Source organism: Spinacia oleracea, chromosome 2 (assembly GCF_020520425.1).
Source record: "Spinacia oleracea cultivar Varoflay chromosome 2, BTI_SOV_V1, whole genome shotgun sequence".
In the NCBI taxonomy this organism is placed as follows: domain Eukaryota; kingdom Viridiplantae; phylum Streptophyta; class Magnoliopsida; order Caryophyllales; family Amaranthaceae; genus Spinacia; species Spinacia oleracea.
Window position 1 is genome coordinate 9,077,230 of NC_079488.1, and position 11,173 is coordinate 9,088,402.

At 41.6% G+C, this 11,173-nt stretch overlaps 1 long non-coding RNA gene across 1 annotated transcript; it reads left to right on the forward strand.

Annotated features, from left to right (window-relative positions):
- Positions 1-8,672: 8,672 nt before the first annotated feature.
- LOC130466767 (uncharacterized) lies at positions 8,673-10,691 on the forward strand. Its single transcript, XR_008926920.1, has 3 exons — positions 8,673-9,718; positions 9,836-10,091; positions 10,266-10,691. It is a non-coding gene; the product is annotated as an uncharacterized lncRNA (long non-coding RNA).
- Positions 10,692-11,173: the final 482 nt, after the last annotated feature.

Consider the following 11,173-nt stretch of genomic DNA (forward strand, 5'->3'; position numbering starts at 1 on the left):
TTGTTCGAAACGGAAATAAATTCCGGAATCGGAAATGTTAAATATTGTTCGTATCGGAAATGAATTCCGGAATCGGAAAATTAATCGGAAGCGCGTCGTACGAATTAGCATCGGACGAGCTTGCTAGACGAAGGCCCAGCACGAAGCCAGGCCCACGTCCAGCAAGGGAAACGCGCGCCACAACACGCCAGCCCAAGGCTGCGCCAGGCCCACCGCAAGGCAGGCCCAGCGCGCGCCCAAGGCTGCGGCAGTCGTGGGTTGCGATGCTCGGGCTGTGCGCGCGCGCGCATGGCGCCCCTCGTGGGCTGCTGTGCGTGCGTGGGTGTTTGTGTTCACATACGAAACCTAAAACGTACAGGATTCGTTTAATGATTAAATTCCTAATCCTATTTGATAAATTAATTAAATAAGAGTTTAATTAGGATTCTAATTCAATTAATTCATATCCTAATAGGATTCCAATTCTCTTTCCATACCCCTATAAATATGTGGCCTGGGTTCACAATTTATAACGAGTTTTCAAGTATTCAAAGTGAGTTTTGAGAGAAAAATTCAGTCACATTCCTTGCTCAAAAGTGCCGAAATTTTTAGTACCTTAAGGGCGATTCTAGTTGGTCAATCTTAAGGCGGATCCGGACGTGCTGTGGACTATCTACGGAGGGACGACACTTGGAGTCCTAAAGACTTGTTCTTGTTCGGTTCGGGCACAGCTAGGGAAGGCACGCAACAAAGAGTATGCATCTAAACTATGCTATATGATTATGTGTAAATAATATGTATTCCTGGCTAAATGGTTTTTCCGCATGATTTATGAATTGTCATATGCATCATAACCTAACAATCTCAGCTCCCACTGAAACCAAGATCCGTCGATTCCGAATATCCATAGATGGAGTATTTAATGCCATTAAATACTTGATCCGTTTACGTACTATTTGTGTGACCCTACGGGTTCAGTCAAGAGTAAGCTGTGGATTAATATCATTAATTCCACTTGAACTGAAGCGGCCTCTAGCTAGGCATTCAGCTCACTTGATCTCACTGAATTATTAACTTGTTAATTAATACTGAACCGCATTTATTAGACTTAACATAGAATGCATACTTGGACCAAGGGCATTATTTCCTTCAGTTGATGCAGGAGCGATTAACCGGGTTGGATCGAAACCTTCATCTTGTAAAGCTAGGGTAGTCATCACAGTCTCGTCCTCCATAGGCCTCGATTCGTTAAACAATGTCCATAAAGCTTGGTTGTCCAATATTTCAGCTGTTGTAGTCTTGGTGAGGTGGGGTGCCTCATCCAAGGTGTGGCAGTCATGGAAGATTTCAAATCCTGGTTTTAGCAAGCCATCCTAAACGAAGGGTTCAGGGAAATCACAGCATGGGTGTCCTTCTCCTTCCCGAACGAACATCCCGTTAAGGGTTCTTTGATACGGGGGAAGGAGGGTGGTTTGTTTGGCCTTGTTAAGGCGTAGCCCAGACAGGCGGTCAGCAATATCTTCCTCCATTGGTTCATAGCCTAAGCCAAAGGGAGTAGATTTGTTGGGTAAAGGATGGAATGTGCATTCCTTCTTCCTTATGCCCATTGGGGTTCCAGGGAAATAACCTTGAGCTAACAGCATTCTAGGGATGACTCGGGATGCGTGCGGGTCTAGGAATGCTGGATCATAATCTTCGATGAACTGGATTGCTTCTTCCATTTGAAACCCGTAAAGGTCGTCTGCAGTTTCGGCCGTTCCAACCATAGTTCAACTGACGTCGAGAGGAGGGGCGCGGATTTCTAGTATTACCCCGTTAAGGTTAAGTTTAACCATTTGGTGCAAGGTAGAAACCACACCTCCTAAGTCATGGAGCCAAGGTCGCCGCGAGAGGAGGTTGAAAGTGGGCTTGATTTCGATTATTTGAAACTCCGTGGTGCGTGCCACATGCCCGGTGTGTATGGTAAGGTTGATTTTTCCCAACACAGGCCTTCGGGAGTTATCATAAGCTCGTACCCCTTGCGTGGAGGTTTGGAAGTCATCGTTTCCTAGCCCCAAGCAATGGGCGATTCGCAATGGGCAAACATTAACCGCCGAACCGTTATCTACGAGCGCTAGGGGGATGTTTTGTCCTTTGCATCCAACTACTAGATAGAGGGCTTTATTGTGAGCACCCCCCTCTTTGGGCAAGTCTTTGTCAGTGAAAACTATGGCCTTTTCTCCGGCATCTCTCGTGACGTGGTTAACCAATGAGTCAGGTGTGATATCCGTAGGTACTGAGATGAGGTCGAGTGAGCGAATAAGCTTTTCGCGATGTTCCTTTGAAGTACACATGAGATCCCAGATGGTAATTTCGGCTTTGGTTGTTTTTAGTTGTTTCAAGAGAGGATTTTCAATGACTTCTGCGACGGTGGCGTGCCGTCCATTCTCAGGAGTTTGCCTAACTGGGATATCGTCCATAGGAGGTGGGCGAATATCCGGTTGGTATATCCTTCCGGATCGGGTGAGGTTGTCGACCTCGGGCTCCTGAGGGGTGGTGTCAATGTGAGCATACCCGGGCCAAGTTTAAGTAAAGAGGTCCTGGCCCGACACTTGAGATAGGTAAATATCTTCAGCATCATCATCCCACACACCGCACACTTCTCTCTCGATTCGATCCATAGGGACCACAGCGAGTAGTGCACCTTGAGGCGTAATGTACACCGTAGGGTCGAAGTTCTCATTTTCTGGTTGGTCGAGAGAGATGTGACAAGAGCCGAGTGGGCTCTTGTTGTTGTTGGGTTTGCCAACGTTAGGGAGAGGTATCACTTCATCCTCTATCATGTCTTGGATTGTATTTTTTAGGTTCCAACAGTTTTCGGTGTCATGCCCATTTCCTTGATGGAACTTGCAATAAGTACCTTCGACCCAATATTTGCTCTTGACAGGAGGGTCAAGGGTGGGGCCTATAGGTCTCAACTTTCCTTGATTAGTTAGTCTTTCGAAGGCTTGCACCAAAGCCGACCCGAGTGGGGCAAACTTTCGGTGTCGGACCCATCTTCCAGGGCTTCTTCGGGCGGGAGTCTCCTCTACGGCATGGACTTCTTGGGCTTGGGATGTGTTGCCCCTGTTGTAGGTGTTGCTTTTGTATGCGGGTTTACTTTGTATTGTTTTTGCGAGATCATCCTTGATCTTTATTCCCACATCATAAACTCTTTTGAAAGTTTCAAGTCCCAGGTACCTAAGGTGTTGTCTGTAAGCCGGGTCCAGGTTGTCAATGAATTTTTGGACCAATTCTGTTTCGGGAGGCCTATTGATTAGTTGGGCCGCCTGGTCCCTCCATCTAGCAAAGTAGGTTGTGAAACCCTCATTTTTCTTTTGGAAGAGAACTTCCAGCTCGCGCATGGTGACTTGAAAATCCATGTTCGACGAGTATTGCTTGATGAAGACATTGACAAAGTCTTCCCAAGTGGGGAAGAGCTTAGGGTCCTGGTGATAGTACCATTTGAGCGGCACAGGTTCCAAGGACAAAGGAAAGGCAGGTAAATACATGGACTTGTCCACGCCTTTCAAGTTCATGGCATTCACAAAGCTCAATAGATGATCACGGGGATTGTCCGTGGCTTTAAACTTTGGTAAGTCAGATGAACTAAACTTTTCTGGTAGTTTGCCAGGAAAAGGTTCAGGATCGAGGGAGAAGTACTTGCTCCCCATGGTTTGCTGTAGGACCATTTTTCAATCCTCTTCTCGTTATCGAGGTCATTTTTGGCTTGTGCAGCCGCTAAGGCTTCGTTTTCCATTTTCAGTTGGCCCATGAGTTGGGTCATTTGAGCCATCTGGTCTCGCAATTCTTCGATGGACATGTTTGAGGGTGCGAATCGAGGTTGGGGAAGCGGAGATCCTTGAAATGAGGGATGACGGACAGAGCTTGGAGTCACTAAACCTGGTGTTGGCGATGTATCTTCGAGACGTACTAACCTTTGATTTCCCGATCGGCACCAAGTGGCAGGACCAGTCCTGTGCATAAGTTAAGCTAAAGTTTAGGCCCCAAAGTTTCAAGCATTACTTAGTCTAGACTTTGACTCTCTCTATTGGTTTTTCGCTCTTTCTTTTGTTGGTACACTTTTAGTTCTTTCTTTTGGTCATTCTTTGGATTTTCGAAACACTTGCCCGTGTGACATTCATAGTTATTAGCATGTTCGGTTTCGGTGTCGAGCATTGTCGTCGTAGGAGGCCTAACAACGACACAAAGAGTTTTTTTTTTAAGTCGCTTCTAGAATCGAGTGCTTCTTCTTACGCTCTCGTAGCAATTTTTTTTACGAACGTTTTTTTTGTGCTACGTATTTTCCTTTTGCGCGGGCACCGAGGCTGCTGCACCTGACCAGAAGGCCAAGCAGCAACTTCAGCGCCCAGCGTAGGGCGTGCGAAATTCTGGCGCCCAGCCTGGGGCGTTGAAAATGCGTCCCTGGCTGGTTCTCGTTTTCTGTTTGCGTCTACTTTTGTTTATGCGACATCGATTTCGCGTGCTTGCCTAATAACGTCCTTTACGCGTCGTGCAGCGTTTGTGGGATTCGTTACAGGCCGTCCCGAGCGTAGCTTATTTTTGTGGCGATCGTTCAAGCTTGCGGAACACGTATTTCGGTATAACTCTTTGGCAAATTGGTTTATGAATGTTTGGGCAATTTTTTTTAGGTCGTGTAGTTTATGATAGGCTTCTATGGGTAGTTCTTGCGCCTGGATTGGTACCGCTTCTATCGCAGATCCAACACATGCCCCGGTCGAGGTAGTGCCTTCAACAGACGAATTTCGCCCAAGAGGCCAATCACGATGTAAGCCAAGGGGGCATGCACCAATGAGAGGGACCTAATGGTTGAGCGATTGGGTTTGGGACGGGTGTACTACTAGCGAACGTGCCGAGTGGACAACATTCAAAGCGTATGCACCCCCCGGTTGGTGATGGGTATCCTTAGTCCCAACTCCCGAGATGAAACACCAAGGGAGCCAAGATTCGTTATGCGGTTCTGTCCGTTCACATTAATATGCTGGTTTTCAGGTCGTCCCAACTTGATGGGGAAATAAACGTGGGGTAGGATCGTTTCACCCTTCGGCTATTTTGATTACCTACAAGCACGAGTATTTCCTTCACTATCCCCAGTGGAGTCGCCACTGTGAGGGGGTCGAAAAAGCACGAGGCTAATGCGTGACCTTGTCCCTCGTGGGTGTGACGTTTCTTTTTGTCAAATCAAGTGTAATTGGATTTCCTGTGAGTTTACACCCAATTGACTAGTAATATAGGAGTCGCCATTCAGTTTTTAACGACAATGAGAAAAACTGACAAAACCCGGTTATCGTGACATAAAGGGAGTGCAATTATGTTTGACCACGACGGCCGTAGGTTCCCTTGTGATCCCTGGCGTGGGGATCTCTCAACATACACCCGCAAGGTAGAGATTGAGGGTTCGGGGGACTGTAACTACCGAGAGGAGTACTCGCTCTTCGATAACTCCAGAGGCAGGATATCCTTACTAGCTCAGCATAAATAATTGAAGGGACATGTGTTAACTATTAAACTAATCTGAGTTGATTTTAACAATATGCAACATATAGTACTAGATCGAGCGCGATTATCTGATTTAGATTGTTTTAAGGGACCTAGCATGATAATCCAATTTCCCAAAAATATCATATTTATTAGGCGTGATGGCGGTCTAAATGTGTGTGTTGACTTGACTGGGTCTTCCCCTATGACGCAATCGGGGTTGTCAGGCTTCGTTCCTGGCCGGGTTGTGGCGGTTGCAGCGCAGCGGAAGCAGGATAAGTATGCGGCACGTTGTAGGGCTTTGGGTTACGGTTTCTTTCCTTTTTCCTTCTCTTCTTTTGGGGAATTAGAGAAAGAGGCTGTTTCTTTGGTGAAGCGGGTCTAGACGTACTCCAGGGCTCAAGACATTGGGGCACGGGCAGCTGTCCACTTTTTCAGTAGGATCGGGTTCGCCATAGCTAGAGGAGTGGGGGCCCAGATTGTATCTCGGCTCCCCTCCAACTTCTTGTAGTTCACCTGATCTTTGTAGTTTGTTAAGCTTGTAACGTTTTGGTGTTTTTCCATAATAATAATAATAATAATAATAATAATAATAATAATAATAATAATAATCAATAGTTAGGAGGGCGGAGTTTTAGGGGCAATTTAGGTTTAGGGTGTTTGGGCTGGTGGTTGGCAGGTCGTTGTGTCGGTGGTTTCGATACTAAATATACTTGGGAGTACATATTTTTTAGAGGTCGTACTTTGTCAATCAGAAGAGTAGCGTCAAAAGGGGTTAAGGAACAAACTCTCCTCCTTAATGTTGTGAAGTACGGAGTATGAAGTACTAAATTGTGGATTAAGGAAAGGGGTGTTTTATCATTAGCTTTAATTTGAGATCAGGCACGGTCCAATGTAAGTGGAGGCCCTATGCTAAATATCAAAGTTAATTATGCCCTCAATTCAAAGGCCTCGTCTTTTTTTTTCATTGACTAATGAAGAAGGAAAAGTAAATGTTAAATACGGGCCTGGGCCACGCCCGTCACAAAGAGAGAGAGTCCACGTAACAAGTCCAAATGAGGTTTCACGGCCAATTGACCAAATGGGTGTAAAAGTTAACATCCTTTTGCCACTTGGGTATAAAAGTTATCAACGGCGACATTTGGGTATAAAAGTTAACACACGGCGACATTTTCACCTATTTTTTGGTCGAAACTCATGCGTGTCATGCATTGTCCCAAACTCACGCGTGTAATTCATTTTTCTCCCTTTTTAAATTATTTTACTTACTTTTTTTCCCATTCAATGACTTCTCTTATTTACAGAGTTTAGTTACTTTTTGTTATTTTTTCTCCCTTCATTTCTACTCTTTATTTCTCTGTTCTCACTATTTTGACTTATTAACAAAGATGATTAGGTTTGTACAACTTTTATGTCTTTTGGGTTGTATTTTGTTTAATCAAATTAGCTTATTTATGTGTTATGATCAAGTCAATACTTAATTAGTGTGTATCGGATTTTATAGATAAATTACTTGAGCACAAGATCCCTTTTATGAATGTTTGGTGTGCTAAACAATTGCTTGAGCATATGTAGTACTAACTTTATTTTGTTACATTTAATTTCATACAAACCAAATATTTGTTCAACTTCTCTTTAAATTAAATAAAATAAAATAAACTCTAACGAATTTTTACTAGTGTAATTATAAATACTAGTTCAACGATAATCGAGCTAATTATCATAATTTGAATGAGTAGAAAATAAAATAAAATAAATGGAGAAACAATAAAATAAGGTAGAAAAATAAAGTAAATGGGTAGAAATCATTTATATTGAATTAAATAGGTAGAAACATAAGAGAATGAAGAAAAACAAATTAAATGGGTTAGAAATAATAAAAGAAGGCATAAAACCATATTAGATGGTTGAAATACTAAAAACAAGCATAAAACCGAATGAAATGGGGCAGTGTATGACACGCGCAAGTTTCGACGAAAAAATAGGTGAAAACGTCGCCGTGTGTTAACTTTTATACCCAAATGTCGCCGTTGATAAATTTTATACCCAGGTGGTAAAAGGGTGTTAACTTTTACACCCATTTGGTCAATTGGCCGAGGTTCCACCTTAAAACCATATGGCAATAAGGGGAGTAGCCCCTTTGCCTTATTAATTGTTTAACTCTCTTCTCTTTTATCAATGTGGGACTCTCACACGTGATGTTTCATGGGTCAGATCTTAACACTTCCCCTCACGTGTGAGGTCCCTTTTCAATATGGGTCACATGTGATTTTTAATGGGTCAGAGTTTCTTTTATCACTCCCCCTCACATGGATCCCGTTCAGTTGGCCCAGAATACAGTACAGTAAGGTCCCAGCTTAAACTTTTGGTTGAGTTGGTCCTTATGACATGGTATCAGAGTCAACGTGAAGCAAAAGTCACGGGTTCAAATCTCAACCACCCCTCCTTCCAAAGTGGAATATTTCGCGCTAGGTATGAGGAGGCCTACGCTTAAAGCCCAAAGGGCTTTCATGTGAGGGGGCATGATAGAGTATAAAACTTATCATGGGGCTTCAACCATCAGCTTAAACTTTTGGTTGAGTTGATCTTATGACATGGTATCAGAGCCAACGTGACGCAAAGGTCACGGGTTCGAATCTCATCCACCCCTCCTTTAAAAGTGGAATATTTTGCGCTACGTATGAGGAGGCCTATGTTGCATCCACACTTCAAGCCCAAAGGGCTTTCATGTGAGGGGGCGTGATAGAGTATAAAACTAATCTTGGGACTTCAACCATTAGCTTAAGCTTTTGGTTGAGTTGGTCATTTGACAGTAAATGTGAGATTAGAAAGGGCATTTGCAATCCATTCACATGGATTTTTTTTTGGGAAATTCTCAATGGTAGCCTATATTATTACACATTCTCAATGGTAGAATGAAAAAATATTTATTATCATTGATAGTCCTATATTATTTTTATTGTCGATAATAGCATTAAAGAAGATTTTCATAATAAATTTCTTAGTTTACATAACCATGGTTAACTATGGGTAATTAGAATTTACCTTATCAACCCAAACTTAATCAAAAAATAAAATCCAAATTATATACGACTCAATTCAGAAAATATTAATCCAGTTCAATATAGTTTTCAATAGAAAATATTACAAAATTATGGCCTTTTGTGAAGAGCTGTCATTTGATTGCACATTTCTTCTTCGAGATGGTCAATGGTGGTTTGTTCACCGACATACACGTTGCTTTTGTATCCTCATTTCACACTCCCCCTCCTATACACTTTTCTTTATCTTGCACCACTTTTTCAATTATACCCAATTCATCATCACTACAACTTTCGCGTTTGCCGCTGACGTTCAAAATTTTCCCTACTGCCACCAAAGATTTCGATAATGGCATTTCTATCTCCGACACCCGAAGAAGCTAATTACAAAATCTAATTCTTTCACCTTGCTGCTATAATTGGACAAATAGGTTCCCTGTCGACCATCGTTTCACCATGGAAGCTCCAAATTTGAAGATTTATGGTCGGATTCAATTAATTGAATCCGATAAAACTCAATCCTAACTCTAACAGGGTGAAATTTGGTGTAAGTAATGAAAAGAGAAAGAGTGATTAGAGATTTGATGGTCTTGGACATGTAATGGAGATCGTTGGATGTTGGAGTTGTTCTTTTCACCTTATTTGGCTTACCTCGTGCTTTCAAATTTCTGTTCTTCAATTCGTATTTTAAATAATCTGTTTTCTGTTGGAATTTTTTTTTTCAAAAAATATAATATAGGTTTTTTGTTTAAATAATTCATGTTGGGTTTTGACCTAGAAGTTTGGGGTTTGATTGACGTTTTCTTTGATTAATTTCGTTTGATTTTCAAGTGGATAGTTCATGCTTGGATTTGTGTTAAAGGCTTAAAGCTAATACAACTTTTGTAAAAGACGGTCTTACAGGAAAGACCGCCTTGTTGTCACCTAAACTGCCACACGAATTGCTAACGTGTACATGACATCAGCAAATTTCTGGAAAATATGTATACAATATTAACAATTTTATTTTCATTTTCTACACCTAATTCATTTCTCTCTCCTAAATAATTTCCTCTGCATCTCTCTCCTCAAAATCTCTTCCCCTCTCTCTCCTCGAAACTGCCGCCTATCTCTCCCGTCGAAATCCCCGCCGTAGATGACGAAGAAGACGACGGAAAAGACAGCGGTGGGGGCTTATTGAGGTAATACTGCCATCTCCCTCCTTCATTTGATTCTCTCTTTTCTCTAACCTCTGAAAATCTTCAATTTTCACAATTTTGATTTTCAAAACCCTAATTGTTGATGCCTTGTAACAAAAGAAGAGGTGGAGGTTGTGGTGATGGAGGAGAAGTCGGCCTCCAGACGGAAGACCGCGGCTATAGCCGCATATTGGTGAGCGAACGACCATCGACAGGGGGATCGTGGAGCGCGGATGAGCCTCGTTTCTGCGTATTCAAGTTTGCATCTCCATCACCACCGCCGCGGAACATATGGAGATCAAAGGAACACTCCCAGTCTTGCGGTGGCTACGCTAATCCCTACTGGTGGCTGCGAAGGAGGTTGTTCAGATCTAAGGTTTAGGTTTTTTATATGGTTTTGCTACTTCAATTTTAGTAGTTTATTCTGCTTTCTAATGTGAATATTTTTGCGATTTGATTTTGGTTTCGATTTTGTGTTTGATTTAATTTGATTTTGGTTTCGATTTTGTGTTTGATTATTTAATTTGATTTTGTGGTTTCGTATGCATAGGCGAGGCTTCGTCGTCGGAGATGAGCGGAGGTCAAGGCGGAGTAGTCGATGGCGATGGTAGTGGAGGAGTTGGTGTTTTTTGACTCGATCTTGGTGGCTGTGATTTTGGCGATGCGCCTGCGGCGATGCAAAGGAACATAGCTGTTGGTTATGCGGCACAAGCGGTTGATATATGGCTTCGCTAGTGGTTTTCGTTTTAGTTTTAGTTTTAGTTAAGAATTGTAATGTTTTAGTTACACTTTTTTTGTATTTAGTTAAGAATAATTATGTTTTAGTTTTAGTTATACTTCTGAAATAATGGCCTTCTTATTGGAATTGCTGGAATGATTTTCTATGTTTTAGTTATGAATTTTTAAGTTTTAGTCACGATTTTTTTGGTTTTAGTTAAGGGTTTTTGAGTTTTAGTTACGTATTTTTTAGTTTTCATTCAGGGCTTTAGTTATGATTTTTCCGAGTTTTAGTTATGATTTTTTCAGTTTAAGTTACGATTTTCTTGGTTTTAGTTAAGATTCTTTGAGTTTTAGTTATGTATTTTTTAGTTTTAGATAACGAATTTCAGAGTTTTAGTTAAGATTCAAAATTAAGCATTGAAAATAATTAGTTAAGCAATTGAATTAATTAGTTAAAAATGAAACTAATAAGTTAAGCTTTAGAACCAATTAGTTAAGCAATATAATAAATTAGTTAAGTAATATAACATATTAGTTAAATCGTGCAACTAATTAGTGAAGCATTGAAACCAATTAGTGAACACTGGAAGCAATTAGTTATGCACTGGATTTAATTAAGTTAACCACTAGAAATAATTAGTTAAGTTTGAGTTTCAATTAGTTAAGCGACGAAACTAATTAGTTATTCAATGAAACCAATTAGTTAAGCAATGAACCAATTAGTTAAGCATTGAAATC